This window comes from Panthera onca, chromosome A3 (genome assembly GCF_046562875.1).
Source record: "Panthera onca isolate mPanOnc1 chromosome A3, mPanOnc1 haplotype 2, whole genome shotgun sequence".
Classification (NCBI taxonomy): domain Eukaryota; kingdom Metazoa; phylum Chordata; class Mammalia; order Carnivora; family Felidae; genus Panthera; species Panthera onca.
Genome location: NC_138341.1, coordinates 101,678,175 through 101,697,407, shown reverse-complemented (window position 1 = coordinate 101,697,407; position 19,233 = coordinate 101,678,175). Strand labels below are relative to the sequence as shown.

At 38.4% G+C, this 19,233-nt stretch overlaps 1 long non-coding RNA gene across 2 annotated transcripts; it reads right to left on the bottom strand.

Moving 5' to 3' along the window:
* Nucleotides 1-568: 568 nt before the first annotated feature.
* On the bottom strand, nucleotides 569-18,664 carry LOC132687922 (uncharacterized). 2 transcript variants are annotated; one of them, XR_009614343.3, is made up of 4 exons: nucleotides 18,451-18,664; nucleotides 3,689-3,810; nucleotides 3,205-3,382; nucleotides 569-856 (listed from the first exon to the last, which is right to left on the bottom strand). It is a non-coding gene; the product is annotated as an uncharacterized LOC132687922 (long non-coding RNA). The 2 variants fall into 2 exon arrangements; XR_009614340.3 differs by lacking the exon at nucleotides 569-856 and adding an exon at nucleotides 2,520-2,708.
* Nucleotides 18,665-19,233: the final 569 nt, after the last annotated feature.

Sequence of the window (19,233 nt, the reverse complement as noted above, 5' to 3'; positions counted from 1 at the left end):
AATGGCTTCACTGTGATGAGATCAATCTAGCCTACAACTTGACTGTGAGCCCCAGTATGAACAAGGCCTTATGTGTGAAAAATGAATGGGTAGCAATGTAAGATCATGGAAAAAGATCTTGGCATCTTCTGAATGAAAATTTTTCACCAGGCTGATGCAGCCAATCATTCCATGAGGGTTTTTTTTTTTAAAAGAAAAATAATCTCTTTTGCCAACAATACATGATTTCCCCATAATGTGTTTATTTTGTAAATAATTGTAGCTAAGTCATGTGACTATTTTAATAGTGTTCATACCAATTTCATACACTTTACATATACATCTATGCCCACATAAGGCATCAATACATCATGGACACAAAGTATAGACATCTATGACAAAATGGATTTTCCTTTACATATAAAATAATGTGTTGATATTAAAAAAATATAATTTGATTCCCCTAAAACATTTCAACTAAATATGAAGAGATTTTTAACTCAAAAAATTCTTAGACAAAATTTCAAACTGTATATTTGTAAGATATTTTATTAATCAGATAGCTTTAGGTGAGATCAAACAAATGTTATAGATTTCCTATATGGATAAATCTAGCAGTCCTATCGATAGTCAATATTACCAGCATATTATATAGAAAAATAAAATATTTTATTAAAGTGAGCCCATTTCTAACAAGATAGCACTCTTTAAAATTACATTTTGTATTGTGCATTTGTTATTTATAATAGCCAAGTAAAGAAGAAACATGCCAGCTACTCAAATTAATCAGCACAGACCTCAATTGTGAGGAAGGATGAAAGATCAGGGATTACCAGATATTTGAGGAAAATCAACAACACCAAAATGAGTAGCCAACCTGAAAAAAGAGAAAAACATTCAGTGACAGGAACAGATAACATGAAAAAGAGAACTTTTTACATATTCTAATTATTACCCTTGTTGGTCAAACTAATTATATGAAGATATCACATCGACAAAACAAGAACAGGTTGATATGAAAAGGAACTAGAGTTCATGAAAATTTAAAATATTTAAATATTTGATGAAACTAAACCAATAGAAAGCAAAGAAGAGAAGTTTTTAAAATCTCTAAAAAATATAAAGCAAAGGTTAGAGGCACCTATCTGACTCAGTTGGCAGAGCATGCAACTATTGATCTCAGGGTCATGAGTTCGAGCCCCAGGCTGGGCCTAGAGGTTACTTTAAAAAAAAGTAATATAAAGCAAAAGACAAAAAAAAAAAAAAAAAGGATAAAAAACATGAGAGAAACTTTGAAAGGTATAACAGATCCATACAGAAGGACCAATATCCATCTAATGACAGCTTGAGAAAGAAAAAAAAAAATCAGGACAATTAAAAGCAGGAAAAAAATAAATCATAGAACTATTTCCTTGAGGCTAGAACAAAACAGAAGGTAGAAATGGCCCAGTAAGTGCTGAGCTGATGAATAAAAATAGCTTTTCACTCAAATGTAGCTCAATGAAACTTTGCTACACCAAAGATAAAAGAGAACTAGAATGTTTCCTGTTAGGAAAAAAAAATCTCACCTACAAAGTAAAAGTAATAGATCTTATTTTTGGATATTATAAATGTGTCCTCCAGAAATTTTGTTCCAATTTCACACTCATCAGCAGTGTAGACAAATATTCATTTTCCAATATGTACCAATGCTGAGTATTACCATTTTTATAATCTTTGTCAATCTGATAGAGAAGAAAATGGATTCTCATTAATGTTTGATTCTCATTTACACATGATTCTTGTTCGTGTATGTACTGGCTGTTTGCATGGTTGCTGTTATCTCCTGACACTTTTTCTATCATAAATGTCTCATTAGCATAGATGCATAAAGGCAGTGAAGCAATGCCTTTGAATTCAGAGGGAAAAAATAGTTTTAAATATAAAATCCTTTGTCTATAAAAATCTACCTAATCAAGAAAGGGCAAAATAGGGACTTTTTGTTTTGACATAAAATGTCCAGAAATGTATTTCCTCAGTACCCTTTCTTTAAAATATTATTTGATTAGGGGCGCCTGGGTGGCTCAGTCAGTTAAAGCCGCCGACTTCGGCTCAGGTCATGATCTCGCGGTCCGTGAGTTCAAGCCCTGCGTCGGGCTCTGTGCTGACAGCTCAGAGCCTGGAGCCTGTTTCAGATTCTGTGTCTCCCTCTCTCTGACCCTCCCCCATTCATGCTCTGTCTCTCTCTGTCTCAAAAATAAATAAACGTTAAAAAAAATTTTTTTTTAATATTATTTGATTAATCCTCAAAAATAAATACATCCAAACTAAAAGAAGACATGCCATCCAGAAAGAAAAAAAGCAGAATTTATATAGGAATCCAATGAAAAGAAATCTCAGAATGATAATTTATTAGTTAAAGTACATTAAACTTTCCTAATATAAGGTGATGGGCTTTTTTTTTTTTTTGCTTGTATAGAATTCAAAATTAATATCTGGGGTTGTAAAGCACACTCCTCCACACAGTGTTTCAAGGACCCAAGCTATTTTCCCACCTGTGGCTTCACAAAGCTCCAAGACATCATCATTTCATGTGTGGTTGAGGCTCTTGATTTCAACCAGTCAGAAAGGAAAAGTGGGCATGGAGGAGGTCCACCTCTGATCCCTGTCTGATGACTGACTTAATTCTGACTCTTTGTATCCATTCTGAGGAGTATGGCAGAGCCTGATTCTACCATCCAAGGGAGTATCTAGAGATCAATAAGAAGCAGCATTGTGGCAGATAATACCCTTATATCTTAGTTCCTGGAGATCCAGCCCTCCTCTGCCAGCACTGCTCCAACACCACCCCATTTACTCCAGTCAGACAGAAGAGAACTTATAAGCTCTAACCATACCCCTGTGAGGGAGCACAGAGTCATGACCCTACAGCCTGCCAGCCAGGAGATCAGACCAGTCACTTATACCATTTCTCATTCTCATCACCTCCTTCCATGTGAGTGCATTCACCTAGTTCCTCAGAAATAACATGTGCAAATGGCTGTCATAGCTGAATGCCCTCAGCTAAGGCACCTTTGAAAGGGCTGAGCTGGGCCAGCTAGAGGAGAGGGTGTGACAGAGGTGGGCATTCATCTCCTTGTACCTCTCAGGCAGGGGACCTCTGTCCAGGCCACAAGAACTTCGGACATGCTATGTCTGGCCCGTATGTTCCTTGGGATGGGAAAAGAGAGGTGATAGGCTTCTCACCTCTGTGATCTTCACTCTGCCTCTCAAATTGTCACACTTCACTTCGGGACCCTCCTGGGTTTCATTAGTGATGGGTAAAGCTGGCCACCCTGGGATTAGTACAGGTTTGTTTGGGGTTGGCTGTTTTAAAATTCCACTTTCACAGGGTAATAGCATGAGGTCAACTCTTCAGTGAATGCTGGAAAAGAGAAAATATGGTGCACTTTATGGCTTGTTTATCCATATGCATCTTCGCTGGTGCATGTTCCTGGAGTCTCTCCCTTCCTGGGTTATGACCTTTCAGGGTTTTGCAACTTGTTCAAAGCTACTCTTCAGTGACAGTTTAAGGACTAGGAGAGGTAGCCACTAAAAAATCACAGCATGTGCACTAATTCATTCCTGCCTCATCCCCAGGTAGTGTCTTCCTCTGTTTTCACCACCCAGCCTTAGACATGTATATATGCGAGTGATGTGAACATTGAATGTACATATAGTAGGTCCTCACCTTGTAGAGGGAAGAACTTGGGAACATATTTTTAGAAAACTCTTGTTCATCAGAATTCCATGAGCATTCCTGTTTAGGCCCTTTTGATCTAAACTTCCAAAGTTCATGATGAGGCAGATGTTCTGTTAAAGAAGAAACGTACCAGAAATAAAAATCTAAGAGTGAGCTTCACTCTCTGCAATTTGCTTTTTTCACTTTTTGAAAAAATAGAGTTTTAACAAAAAGATGCTTAAAGTGAGAGAGAAATAAGAAGGCAGGTTTCATTAACCAAAGAGCTAAGAATTTATTTCAAAGCTGTCCTGGGTTATCATTGTGCTCTTGAGTTATAAGATATTCTGAGGACAAACTGCTTTCCACATTGTGTATTATCTATGAAATGTTAATGTATGAGATACATTAAAAATATACATGTCTCTTAAACGTGAAATTCCTCCTTTGAGAATTTACACTGCAGATATACTTAAGACCTTTTAAGTTTTGGCAACATTTTAGTCTAAATAACTGAAAACTGTCTCACTACAAAGTGGAAACACTAGAGAAAATGTTAAGACTCTTTTAGATGCAGAGCTGAGCCCTGCAAGAAAGTTAGGGAAATCTCTTGGGATAAAAAATGAAGAGGAACCTGGAATCTTAAGCTATAACAACTGAGCTGAAACTCTGGATGTTCTATGGATGTTTTTCTGGTCTCACAACTTAGGCTTGGGTTTTAATGCCCATGTAGGGGAACACAGATAAGGACTCTGGCCACTGACAGATGAGAAGTTGAACTAGAACAATCCACCCAAAGGCAGAGAGAGATCACAATGACATTCTTCTGTCTAGGATCTAGATGGAGACAAAATTGGTCTAGTCTGAGAATTCATAATCATGGGTCTGACCACATGGATTTGGCATTCCGATTTTCACTAGAGTTCTCCTGTCTATCAGTTAATATAAAACATGTTCTGAGCTGATAATACCCATTGTGTGCCTGGCAGAAGCTATCAGAAAATGTCTCTGAAGGGGCATATTTTTACACCAGGATTCCCAATGAGGTCCACAGAAGATGAGCTCATGAACCAAAATTACAAAACTCATGAGGAAAGAATCCACTGTGAACAAGAGCACTAGCAGTTGTTATCAGAAACCATGATAGTAGACACCACAAAAAAATCATGTTTAAATGATTAAAGAAATTTTTAAAAAAATGAATAGAAAATATCAGAAAGAGAGGACAGACTTGAAAAATGGAATTTTTAGAAATATTAAATTATGATAATTAAAAATAAAATCTCAATAGAAGGGTTGAACAGACAAGGGTTGCCTGGGTGGCTCAGTCGGTTAATCATCCAACTTCCATTCAGATCATGATCTCATGGTTCAGGTGCGTGAGTTCTGGCCCCATGTAGGGCTCTGTGCTGACAGCTCAGAGCCTGGAGCTTGCTTCAGATTCTGTGCCTCTCTCTCTCTCTCTCTCTGCCCCTCCCTTCCTTGCATTCTGCCTTTCTTGCTCTCAAAAATAAATGAACATTAAAAAACAAAAGAAGGTTTAAGTAGACAAAGAAAGAAACTTTTTGGAATGCAGCCCAAGGAGATTAAGAGATTAAAAATATATACATATGAAAGAAAGCTAAGAACAAATAAAGGTATCACAAAGATTTAGCAACAAGGATCAGAGTATTGTTTATAAAATCTAAATGTTGGAAATAACATAACTGTCCATAAATAGGAGATTTATTTAATTTTGATGCCTCATTTTTAAACTACTTTTTATTTATTTTAAGATTTACTTAAGTTTAATGAATTCAAAGTTTAACAATACTGAAAAAAATGTATCTATTGATATTGGAAGTATAAATATTTTTACAAGACTAATTACATATTTAAAACATGTATTTATATAGTGCATAAGAAAAGATCTGGAAGACTACACCCCATTTTCTCTGGGTAAGGATTATGAGGTGGGGGGGGGGGTGATCTTCCACAATTAGAAAATAAAACAAACTTAATTTGGAAGAAAAATACCAACGTAAATAGCTCGGAACATTACTCTCTTGGGTTAACAATTCTTTTTTGTTTCCTGTCGTGATTTGAAGTCCCTGCTGGCTGGATGCCAGCCCCTAAAGATAACTAGTCAAGGCTGTTTATAGGTTTATGGCTCTGCATTCAGAGACAAAAGAGTGGAGAGTGGAGATGCCTCTCGAGAGGCCTTAAGCTCCATTCAGAGTGAAACCCGGATCACAGACATGGAATGTTCATCACTGAGGGTTAACATCTAGTACCTTTTCCCCATGGTCATCTACTTTAAGGAGCCTGCTACAAGTTTTTCAAGACACCCTGCAAACCTGCCTAGCAGCCAACATGGTGAGAATACTGACAGAGCTGGACTCCATCCTGTTTTCTAGGATGAATTTGTTGATTTCCCCAATACCACCATCCATCAAGTCTCCCTATGCTACAGAGTTCATACCCTATGGGGACAGGATTGGCCATTCTTAATGTTGAGGGTAGGGACACTGACCTTCTCATCACTCATCCAGGCTTTGGGTTGGGTTCCTCACCCTATTCTGAATTTTGATTCCTGGATTGATAGTCACCCACAAGGACTCAGATACTCACAAGAAAGAAAAAGCAAAGGAGAAAGGAATGATTTCAAGAGTACCTTCTGTCTTGGACTATAAACTTCTGTTTCAGGAGTCACATCACTATACTGCAATAACAATTATGTATCACAAGATATAAACACTCAACATTTCCAAACATTTCCAATTATGTATCACAAGATATAAACACAACATTTCCAAACCAGGACAATCTCTTGCAGAATAGCCTGATAATAACATCTACATTTGGTTAAAAGTCTGTAACCTGCTAAGCCCTAGTCTAAGAATCTAACAAATATTGTAGCAACATCAAGTGGGTGTTTGGAGGGATTTCTTCCCCGATTGATGATATTCTCAGTCTTCTGCAAAATACCTATCCCTGTTTCCTCTTCTGTCTAGATTGCTGTCTCCTCTAAGTTGTCCCAATATAGAAATTCCAGAGCAGCCACTAAACATCTGTTAATTCATTTTCTTCTTACAATAATATTTGAGTTCAGCATCACTATTTCAGTGTTGAAGATGAGGAAATGGAATAAGAGAAGCAAGTAACTTGACCATTGGAATACAATGGCATAAGTCACCAAACCACAAGAGTCTATGCAGTCTGTTCAGCCCCAAAAGTCAAACTCTCTCTACTCTCCTAAACTACCTCCCTACATCATCATTTATTGAGTAATGGTATGTCAGGCTCTGAACTAGGTGTTGGGAAAGGAAGACAACCATTCTGTCCCTACCTGCAAGGTGTTCACGTTCTGCTAAATGAACCCAAAGGTCTAATTAAATATAACAAGTGTTTACTGAAGACCAGCTGAGTTCACAGAGTATTTAATAAAAAGAGTCATGACATTCTTGGGTTTATTTTAGTCTCTGCATTGTAGTACCTTCTTGTGGCAGATGCTCTGCCTATGTCCTCTCTGCCCACCCTGGAGGTTACCTGCAGCTTGGTGGACATTTTCCTGCTGACAACTTCCTACCAGAGCACTGGCATCTCTCTTCCTAAGGGTTTTTTCTATCTTAGTAGCCACGTGTCCACATAAAGCAGAAGTTGATATCCCAGGAGCAACCCTCCCCAGTAAATGATGGGAGTTGGGAGGTAAGCACTTCAACCTCTTTGCCATCTTGGGGGATAATTTAAAGGTATGTCTTGTACAGTTTCCCCCAATGTCCTCAACAGGTTAAAGCTCCAGCTGCCCACAGAGGTAAACTGCTCATCAATGGACACTTTATTGGCTGTTTTTTTTTCTTATCTCCCTTTCCCACTCTATCACTATGTTTCTCGAATCATCTCCCAAACTAGTTATTGGCACCCAGATCCTTATCTCTGGGTCTTCTGTTGGGTGAACCCAAACAAAAAGACACCTCTTTCTCTTTAACCTACAAATGTCTGACCTTGAGTTCTGTGGTCATTAGAGTCACAAAAACTTGCCCAGTCAACTATGGCATTGTTATAACCTAGTCCAAGAAACCAAACAAGGATGTATTTAAAGGACCATATTGCAAAAACAAAAACAAACACCAGCTCTGTAAACTGTGCCCAGTCTAGATCAGGTGAATATCAACTAACTCAAAGACACATGAGTGAGAAATGAATGCTTATCATTATAAGCCACCAAATTATTACACCAACAGATGGGAAGAGCCATACATTTTAAGATGGTAGGAACTAAAATGAAAGAAAAACAAAAGATTGGAGAAGATCACTTCCCCCCAAATATGAAAGATTTAAAAAATAATACATAATAAGTTTTTTCAACAGTAATAATAACCAATAAGAACCAATAAATTAAAAATAAATTTAAAAATAAATAAAAGACATGAGATAATAATTTCACATAAATACATAAAATATTGACTTCAGATAGCAATAAAAAAAAATACAAAATAAATCAACAGTAAGGCACCATTGCCAATTTTCTACTTATTGGATATGTGAATGAGGAACACCTGGGTGGCTCCGTTGGTTAAGCCTCTGACTCTTGATTTTGCCTTAGGTCTTGGTCTCACAGTTCGAGAGTTTGAGCCCCATGTCGCCCTTTGTGTTGGCAATGAAGAGCCTGCTTGGAATTTTCTCCACCCCCCTCTATACCCCTCCCCAGCTTGCACATGATTTCTCTCTGTCTCTCTGAAAATAAATAAACATTAAAACAATAAAACCTCTAAAAAAATTGAAACAATGAAATATGTGAATGATACAAACTGAGTTTTGGAGAAACTAGTCCACTAATCTTAAAAAAGAGTCCAAGCACTCTGCAATGATCACTAGACCTCCCCTCCAGCTTTATCGCCACCTCTCTCCCCCTTCAGTTCCACTCCCATATTTCTTAAATGTTCTTAGCTTCTTCCCACCCCAAGCATCTCCCATCCATTGTTTCTCTTGCCTGGAAGTTTTCATTCCTTCTCCTCCTCACCCTCACTCCCCAGCTTTTTACTGCTCCTTTCTGTTAGTTGACATAAGTTTACTATGGATTGACAGAACTCTTCACATTGTTTAAATTATTTTCTCTCTATTAATTTTTGTTTTTAGCACATCCACTTGATTTCATGCAAGGTAAATGTATCGAATTCAAATCTACTTAGCTTTTTTATAGTGGAATTCCATCTAAAATTTAAATATAGAATGACATTGCATTGACCACCTGTTACAGGTATTGCATTACTTTTTTCACCGATTATTGCCTCATAAAATAATGGCAATAGCATCAGAAGGTAGCTATAAATGTACTCATTTTAATAGGTAAAGAAAGAGACATCCAAAGGAGAGGGAAGGGGACTTCGGGTTCAGCTCTGACATGTAAGGAGCTTGAAAGTGTCACCCCCATTCTTACAGCATGATGGCTAAACAAACTGAAAATCCATGACTTTTTGTGGGCCCATCAGAGAGCTGAGGTGTGTAAACAGCCGCTCTGAAATCTGGAGAGGCAGAGTCATCCAGAAGTGACCATTATGATCTGCTGACCTGGAACAGAAGTTGTTGGAGCCATAAAGTAGTAGAGACACTCAAAGGTAATTCTGATGAATTTCTGGAGGCTGTGTGGACTAGCATGAGAGTAAGAAAATCCATAGGGCCTTGGTCTTGGAAAGGGGGGGATCAAACTTATGCGGTTTATCTCCAGGAAATCCACCAGTTTCTCACAGTGAAGAGGTCACTGGCCAGGATGGAAGTAATCCTTATAAAAATATGTCCAGAACATTTCCATAACAAACTCATACTCTCCAAGGAGGTTGGGGGGGGGGGGGGGCGGCGAACGTTGTCAGAGCCTTCTCTCACCTGGGAAAGGGTCATGTCTCCCACTCCAGTCCCCTCTAGCTTTCTTGTTTCATCTAATGAGGAAGGGATCGGGGAGCATAGTCAACATGCGACAGGGTTCCAAGGAAATAGATTGGGAATAGTGCAGCCAGGGAAGGAAGTAGGGTGCAGAGGGGAAAATAGCTATATCAATTGCAAAATACTTGTGAAGGTCACAGCCCAAAGACTGACTAAAATGTTGAGATTTAATTTAAAGTCTATAAAGTATGCCCTTTCCCCAACATCTTATCATAATATTAATAGAACTCCAGTATATTAATAATGAACCATCACTAAAAATGCTGACAGACTTTCTCTGGTAAGGAATGCTTAGGGAAGTTCAAAGTCAAGACAAAAACAGCGACACTAGAATATTTCTAAAGTTCTCGCATGCATAGCTACAGCAAGCCTTAAACAAAGTCACACTCCTAATTGGACAAACATAAATCCTCAGACTCAAGGTCTATTTACCTTAGTTCTTATTACCTAATACAACATACAAAATACAAAAGAAAAAAAATCATAGTTTGAAAAAAACCAAAGCAATCCTCAGAACAGATTCTGATATGACACTAATATTTGAATTATAAGACAAGGAATTTAAGATAACTATAGTAATACATTAACGGCACTAATGGAAAAAGTAGACAACATGCAATAACAGATGGTTAACATAAGCAGAGAGATAAAAAAACTCTAAGAAAGTATGCAAAGGGGATGTTAAAAATTAAAAAAAAATACTGTAATTCAAATGAAGCATGCCTTTGGTGGGCTCATCAATAGATTTGACATGACTGAGTTAAGAATTAGTGACCTTAAAGATAGGTTTAAACTATCCTCAAGCTACAGAAATTTCCCAGAGCAGAAGATTCAAGAACTGCAGGTCCATTTTGAAAGGTGTAACATACAAGTAATGGGAATATCAGAAGAAGAAAGAAATGATAGAGTAGAAGAAATATTAGAAGTAATAATGGTTGAGACCTTTCCAAAACTAATGATGGGTACTAAGACATCACAGATCCGGAAGCTCAGGGAACCCTAGAAAGATAAACACAAAAACAAACAAACAAACAAAAACCAAAAACCCTATCATAGTCAAACTGCAGAAAAAGACAAAAAGAAAATCTTGAAAGAAGCCACAGGGAAATAATACCTTCCTTAGAGAAGAATAAGGATAAGGATGACAGTGCACTTGCCGTTAGAAACCACAAGCAAAAGGAGAACAAAGTGAAATATTTGAAGTGTTGAAGAAACAACCATCAACTTGGAATTCTATATCCAGTGAAATAATCCTTCAAAATTGGAAGAAAGGGGTGCCTGGTTGGCTCAGTAGGTGGACCATGTGACTCTTGATCTCACGGTTGTGAGTTTGAACCCCACTTTGGGTGCAGAGATTACTTAAAAGTAAAATCTTAAAAAAAGAAAAAACTGAAAGAGAAATGAAGACTTTCTCTGACAAACAAAACCAAGGCTATTCGTCACCAGTAGACCCGCTCTGCAAGAAAGATATTAAAAGAAGCTCTTCGGGCAAAAGAAAAATAATTTAGGTCAGAAACTCGCATCTACATAAAGAACAAAAAAGTATCAGAGAAGGAATAAGTAGAGATAAGATATTCTTATTATTCTTAGTTTAAATAATAACTTAAAAAGTAATAGAGTAACATATTGCAGTGAATATAAGATATGGATAAGTAAGAAAAAAGACAGTGATGTCACAGAGAATAAGACAGATAAATTAGGAATATTTTGCTAAAAGGAACCTGGATTTCATGTAAAATGTTATAATGTTATTTGAAGATGGACTTACATTAGCTTTTAAAAAAAGGTATATTTTACACTGCAAGGAAACCACTAAAATTTTTCTTAATTATGCCTGATATGTCAAGAGAAAAGGTAAAATGGAATTAACCGTATATAATGCTTGATTAAAACCAGAAAAAGAAGAAAGCCTGGGGAAGAGAGGCAAAGAACAATGCAATGAAAAAAAAAATCAATTACAAACATGGGAGATATTATTCTAATTATATTAATAATCACTTTAAATATGAATGGTCTAAATATACCAATTAGGAGAGAAATTGCCCAGTGGATGAAAAATCAAAGAGGTGGTTAATGGGAAGAACCCAGATATTCTCCTAAAACTGTCTGAATCCACAATAGAGGCTCTTGCTGCTTTACCAGAGCAGGTGGGCATTTCTTTTATTAAGTAAATAAATACATGTTTAAAAAAAGACTCACTCACTGACATGTTTGACATACGAATATCTCCTGAGTCAAGTCACAACAATTGAAACATAAAAAAACACATAAAGCAAAAGTCTAAAATAACCTTAGATATTCAAAAACTTGTTGAGGTGGTTGCATATACCAGTTAGGAAAAGTCAGAGACAACTGTTTTTGGCATGAGTTCCACTGGTAGGGCCACCAGGTAGCTAGATTGTTTCTATCTTTTCACTCCACCTCCCTCGGCTTTATGTCTGTCTCCTCGTTATCTCCAAATGGCCACAATAGTTCTGGACTTTGCATCATTTAGGACAGGGAAAAGTGGAAAGGGGCATGGTAGGTATTACATGCCCCACTTTATCAGAAAAACAAAAGCTTTCCCTGAAATTCCCTCAGAAAACAACCTGCTTACATCTTATTGGCTGGAACTATATCACGTAACCATCTGTAGCTGCAACAAGATAGGCTAAGACCATGAGTATTTCACTTTTCTAATCTATATAAGTGAGATGGGTCAAGGAGAAAAAGGTAGACAAACCCCTTATAGTGGCTACAGTTACATATCCCCCCAAAAGAGAAAATCTGGTTTTCTAGGTATCATTAGTTTTACTTTTTCTTCCTTTATTGTCTGAACTTATGATTTCTCAAAAAAAAAAAAAAGAATTTATAGTATATTCTCTATGTTAGCCACAAATTCACTTAAAACTGAAACAATTTCGTCTTCATCATCTATTTAACACTTCTGCTCTTCCATTGCTAACATAGAGCTGGTCTTCAGGCTATAACGGGGACTGTATTTATGCTTCCACGGATTATGACACAGACTTCAAATGAAAAGAGAGAATTTATGTGAACATCTCATGCAAATGATATGTAAAATTCCTCTAGATTTTCAATATAGGAGCTTCAAGTTATTTCATTTGAGGAGGACATGAGGCATTTGGTGTAGAGCACCAAGTCTGGAATCAGGTGAAACGTTCTCAACTGCAAGTGTTTGAAAATCCTACCCCAGATGGTTTTCATAAACCATATAAGGAGTTTCTCAGCTTCAGCAGGGTTTTATCCAGTGGGTCAATAATGTCTCCAAGGGTCCTGTTTTTGTTTTTTGCTTTGTGTGCGTGCATTTCAATCTCTTTTCTGCCATCCGTGACATTGGCTTCGCAAGGCTGGATTGCCTCACGCTCACATGATGGCTGCCAACAACTACAGGGCTACAGATGTCTCATCCACGCGTAAAATCAAAAAAGAGGTAAAAATATATCTTTCTCTTATCCCGGTCATTTAGTTTGCTACGGTCCTTCGCTCTGCTCTGAATGAACTGAACCAATCACATTATGTTAATAAGAATACAATGATCCGATTGACCAATCAAGGCCCATCCCTATAGGTGGGGGTGGGGTCAATCCCATGCAAAGTGCGAGGTGCATAGTTGTGCAGTGGGGACAGACAATGATTGAGGGGACAGGGGAGGCAACCATAATTTCCACAAAAACCAAATCCCTGCATTCCTCCCTTACCATTTGGGAGCATATGTCCCCATGAATTTGTCCTCTATCACATATGACTAATAAACCCTGCTCAATCCAACCTTCAGGGTCCCTGGGAGGACTGAGTAAAATAACATAAATGAAGGCCCTTAGAAAACTGTAAAGTGCTTGATGATGCAAGATACACTTGTTAAGTGCTAAAGGTAAACTGGATGAATTTCCATTATACACATGGAGCAGCTACTCTCAGTGACCACCTGATTCACTTGGCCTTTCCCACCTTCCAATTGCCAACACCCACATCTCTTTGCTGAAGTTCTTCTCTGGGCACTGGAGCCCGCTCTGCCCTGTGGGAGTCAGGTCACAAGTGTTCAGGGATTCAACATTTTTCCCCCAGCCCTGGAGCAGTGTCGCCTGTGACAGATGGAGTTGGGGAATAAATTTATTACCCTTGAAGTGAGATCATTCTGGAGCATGTTCTATACGAATCCCAGAGTGGCATAGCTTGAATAGGCTCCAGTTGTCCTCCAGGATGACTGGCTTCTTAATGCACCTTGTACCGGCTTCCTTCCCTCCCTGTCTCATTCCTCCTGCCTACCCCTGTGTCTTGGAATTGCCTCTCGAATAAGCTTCTTATACTCACATTCTCCTCTTAAGGTCAGTTTTGGAAGAATCCAAATGCAGACATACATCAAACTCATATACAAATATAAGAATGTTTACTTGATATGAAGAGCATGTTCCAGACGTTTTATTTTAAAATGTATTCAATGATTCTTTTTAGGGGATTTCTCTGTGAGCTCTCATTTCTATGTATAGCATACCTTTGTTTCCAATTAATTCATTATGTGGCTAGGCTAACGGAGGGGTCAAACACAGCCTGCCTCCAGAGAAAGATAAAACACAAGCAATGGTCCACAGATGTATTTTTCACAAAGTCCTGTCCTGAAGACAGATAATACTATTAGAACCTAGAATCTACAATTAGTATATTTATCAGTAAAATACACACTAGACTGTGATGAATTTACATGTTTGAAGACAAAAGAAAAAAAATATGTTCAAGATGCATTCACTTAGCCATTATTTAAAAAGTTTTGTTTTACACAGAGTTCATTTCTATTATAATCAAGCTATTCAATTGAGCCGAACAGGTCATTTCATTTAAGCTCCTAGGGAATGATGGCCTGTTGTGTTACGTGAGCATTTTGAGAGGATAATTTGGTTTTGCCATTTAGCAGAGCTGCATACAAGTATTATAAATTGAATGTCAAGTTATATTTGTTTTCTAATTTTATAATTGAAATCAAACTTCGTTAAAAACTTAGCCCTGCCTTGGGGCACCTGGGTGGCTCAGTCAGTTGAGCGTCTGACCTCGGCTCAGGTCATGATCTCATGGTTCATGAGTTCGAGCCCCACATCAAGCTCTGTGCTGACAGCTCGGAATCTAGAGCCTGCTTCAGATTCTGTGTCTCCCTCTCTCTCTCTGCTCCTCCCCCGCTCATGCTCTCTCTCTCTTTCAAAAATAAATAAACATTAAAAAAAAATTAACCCTGCCTCAGTGCCTTTGTACTTCATGATCCCTCTGCCTAGAATACATATCTCTACATGGCTGCTCTTTTTCACTATTTGGGTGATGGAAAGTCCTTCTTCATCCACTGTTCAAAACTGTACTGCGCTGTCCAATATAGTAGCCACTGGCCATATGTGGATGTTGAATACTTCAGAGGTACTATATATGTAAAATATACACTAGATTTTAAAGACTTAGTAAGAAAAAAGAATGTAAAACATCTCGTTAATAATTTTCATATTGATGAGGTGCCTGCGGGGCTCAGTTGGTTAAGCATCTGACTCTTGATTTCAGCTGAGGTGATGATCTCATAGCTTGGTGGGATCCAGCTCGAGTGGGGCTCTGAGCTTGGGATTGTCTCTCCCTCTCTTCCAGCCCCTTCCCCACCTGCTTGTGCACACTCTCTCTCTCAAAATAAATAAATAAACATTTAAAAATAATAATTTTTGTACTCATTACATGTTGAAGTTTTATTTTGGATATATCAAGTTAAAATATATATTACTAAAATTAATTATGCCTTTTTTAAGACTTTTCTTAATGTGACTACAGGAAAATTTATAATGACGTATGTGGCTCCTATTTTGACTTGCGTGGTATTTCTCCTGTTCAGTGATGATCTGAGTCAATGCCCATACCACCCTCAGCAACTGCTTTCTTGTCATCATAGCACTTTATCTCTCTTACATAAGTAAATTCTAAACTAGTTACTAGAGTACTGGAATTACACAAGTAAATTCTAAATTGCTCACTTGTATACTGTAAGTTCACTTGTCAACCAAACTTACTTGAAACCAGTTTCTGACACATAGCAGAGCTGAAAACACACTTTATGAAATGAATAAGTGGAAGAATAAAGGAAAAACTGGTCCATGAGCTTTGTTTCCCTGAGGGCTCTGCCTGTCAATTGCAACTCAACCTCACTGAGTATTTACCAGGTTAGTGAGCTGGACTAGATCCCCCCAGAGGGAGAAAAGGGGCAGTCACACAAAAGAAACAGAACTTGCTCACTGGCCATTTCTTAATCCTATTTTGTGGTTTTCTTTATGAAATCACAGTCAGAAATGAAAGACTATTTGGTTCATCTGGGAAGAATGACCATCACACCTAAGACAGATCTAACTGACCAGAGGATTTGCCAATTACTAGGCAGCCAATGACTCAGTCACTAAGGCGATTGACTGGGATCAAAAAGACTGTAACTGACCTTCTGCTTAGCGAACAATCATTACAACAATCAAGAAACTGGAGGTACTTCGTTGGGCTAGAAGTCACCACTAATTGCTGGCCTCTGAGTCTCATAACTGCTGTCAAATGGCTAACAGTGATATAATTAAACTTCATAGTTGACAACCCCATTAAGATGAATGGGAAAGATCACACTTCACTCACTACTATTATTCTTAGATTTGCCTGTCTGAACACTCAAAGAACTTTGTCCAGACCAAGTCAAAACCTACTTACACTTTGCTCACTGAATTGGCTCAGTCCTGTACAGAACATCAGGAGACTGGGCTTCAGCGATCAGAGTGCTCTCTAAGTTATGTGAAAAGTTGTACTCCACCCCCCCCCTTATTATTTTATAATATAGAATTCTATGTTCAAAGAACATTTCAACTCACTTCCAGAGAACCTAGGGTTCAAGTTGTGTATCCTGGTCAATGACTTAGAAAAGTTTTAAACAAATTTTTAACCCCTTTCTGTTCTTGTTTCCTGATTTTAGATATGCCCACTGCAAAAATAATTTAGTTTCCATGAAAAAAAGACTTTGATTTTTATGCATATACTATTATAATTATGCCTTTCCTCAGACACAACTTATTTCAAAAAATTTCAAAACGTATCATCCAGTAGGGGCGCCTGGGTGACCCAGTTGATTAAGCATCTGTCCCATCTGATTGCGGCTCAGGTCATGATTTCACAGTTCTGGTTCGAGCCCCACATGGGACTCTGACAGCTTGGAGCCTGGAGCCTGCTTTGGATTCTGTGTCTCCTCTCTCTCTGCCCCTACCCTGCTCGTGCTCTGTCTGTCTCTCAAAAGTAAAGAAACATTAAAACAAAATTTTTTAAAAAACTTATCATGCAGCATGAATATATAAATAGCAAAGCCTTTCTGGGCTCTCTACTGGTCTTTGTCAAAAGCCTAGAAAATTTCAGTTTCATTAATATTTCGACATTCTTTTCTGGATATCACAAATGTTCAGTTATTTGGAAATGTCTGGGTTATTAAGTAAATTTTTCAGTTTTAATAAATTTTCATTATTCTGAGGACAAGACCTGATAAAGGGCAACACTGCCTTCCTACCTCATACCTAAATGCCTGTAAGTTGATCTCATTCTCTCTGTTCATCTTTTTTTTTTTTTTTAACCTTTAATTCCCAGCTCATCCCACAAACATACTTGCTCATTTTCATCCTTGTTCTTGTTATTCCCCTCCACTGGAATGTCTTCCTTTTCCCACTTGTTTCTCCAAACCCTTATTGCCATTGGATCCTGGTTCACTGCCTCCCTACTTCCTGAAGACTGAGCATAGTAATTGACTTCTATTTGAATAACAACAACATGCATAGTTTATTTCACTCCTTTCCTTCCTTTCATCCTTCTTTCCTTCCTTCCATCCTTCTTTCCTTCCTTCCTTCTTTTCCCTCCTTGCATTTAAATATTTTTAATGTTTATTTATTTATTTATTTATTTAGAGAGAGAGAGAGAGAGAGAGACAGAGACAGAGCATGAGCAGGGGAGGGGCAGAGAGAGAGGGAGACACAGAATCTGAAGCAGGCTCCAGGCTCTGAGCTTTCAGCATAGAGCCCTATGTGGGACTCAAACTCACAAACTATGAGATTCAAACTCACACGTCTACCAGATGCACACTCAGGAACTGTGAGATCATGACCTGAGCCAAAGTCAGATGCTTAACCAACTGAGCCACCCAGGCACCCCTCTCCCTCCCCGTATTTGAAGAACACATACTGCGCTTCTGCTAAGCACCAAGACCCAAAGAGTAAGTAAAACAGGCCTGGCTCCTGCCCTCATAAAACTCTTCTAGGGGAAGAGACAGACATTCATCTGTTTATCTTGTCTCTGTAGGTATCTCACAAGCCCCTTGAGGGCAGGAACAACTTTTCATGTTGCAGGGCAAAGTTGATTCTCAGGAATGCCTCTTAATTGACCCTTGCCCTCTCGGTGAACTTGATATTTATGTTCATAACTAACTTGCTGTATTTGCCTGTAGGACTCTGACTCAGGTTTTCAGTGAACAGTTGTTCACTATCCCCCAGTCAGGGTCTTTTTTTTTTTTTCAGTTTATTTATTTATTTTGAGAGAGAGATCATGAGCAGGGGAGAGGCAGAGAGACAGGGAGAAAGAGAATCCCAAGCAGGCTCCGCACTGTCAGCACTGAGCCCGATGAGAGGCTTAAACTCACCAACCATGAGAACATGACCTGCGCTGAAACTTAGAGTCCCGCACTTAACTGACTGAACCACCCAGGCGCTTATCCGCCCCCTCACCCCAATCAGGGCCTTCAACCTTTCTAGGGAATACAGAGGAAGTGAAGGTGTGAGTCTGTCCTGAAGAAGCTGCCAAGATAGTGGCCAAAAGACATTGCTTACACTTCAAGTTCACTGATTCTTCCTCCTCCAAGCATGGTCCGTGCTGTAGATGAACTCCTTCAACCAAAGGTGTTGACTTCACTCTTCCTGCACAGAGCAGTCCTGAGGCCTGATTCAGGAATTCTTCCTTGGGAAGATTTATCTAGGCATGATAAAATCCAGTTAACAAAAGTGTGAATTCGTCCCCAAAAGATCTTTTCCATCTAAAGTTTCTGTCTTCAAAATGATTCCAAACAGATAAAGTAGCAAGTTTCTCTTAGTACGTATAAATGTGAGTTAATGTCCCAGAACTCAAATAATTGATTGTTTTCATATAAGGTCCCAAAAGGCACTGGGATACCTTCCTTGACTTTTTGCATTTTCTTCCCTCAGGATCCCTGAAATCAAGCTAACAGAGACAACCTGAGACTGAAACCATAGAAATGAATAGAGAGTAATTTAAGATTGTCAATGCTGAGTGTCATTTGTGCAGCAGATGAGTCTCCCTTGGAACGCTGTCAGTTGTGCATTTGCCACTTGGAGAGGCGTCTGTTCCTTTAGAATGTAATGTTCTTAGAGCAGAGACCTATTGAGAATATCTTCGTACTGCAGTTAGCACTAACTTTTACGTTCCTGGAAGTTGGTCAACCCCAAGACTAAATAATAAACTTCAGCATTATGAGAACCATCGCTATAAACTCTAAGTCACTTTCTAGTAAAAGCTTCTCTCTCTCTCTGAGGCTTTTCAGATCTCCCTTCCCAGACAAGGGAACAATAGGGGTGCAGTGTAGGAGACTGAGGAAG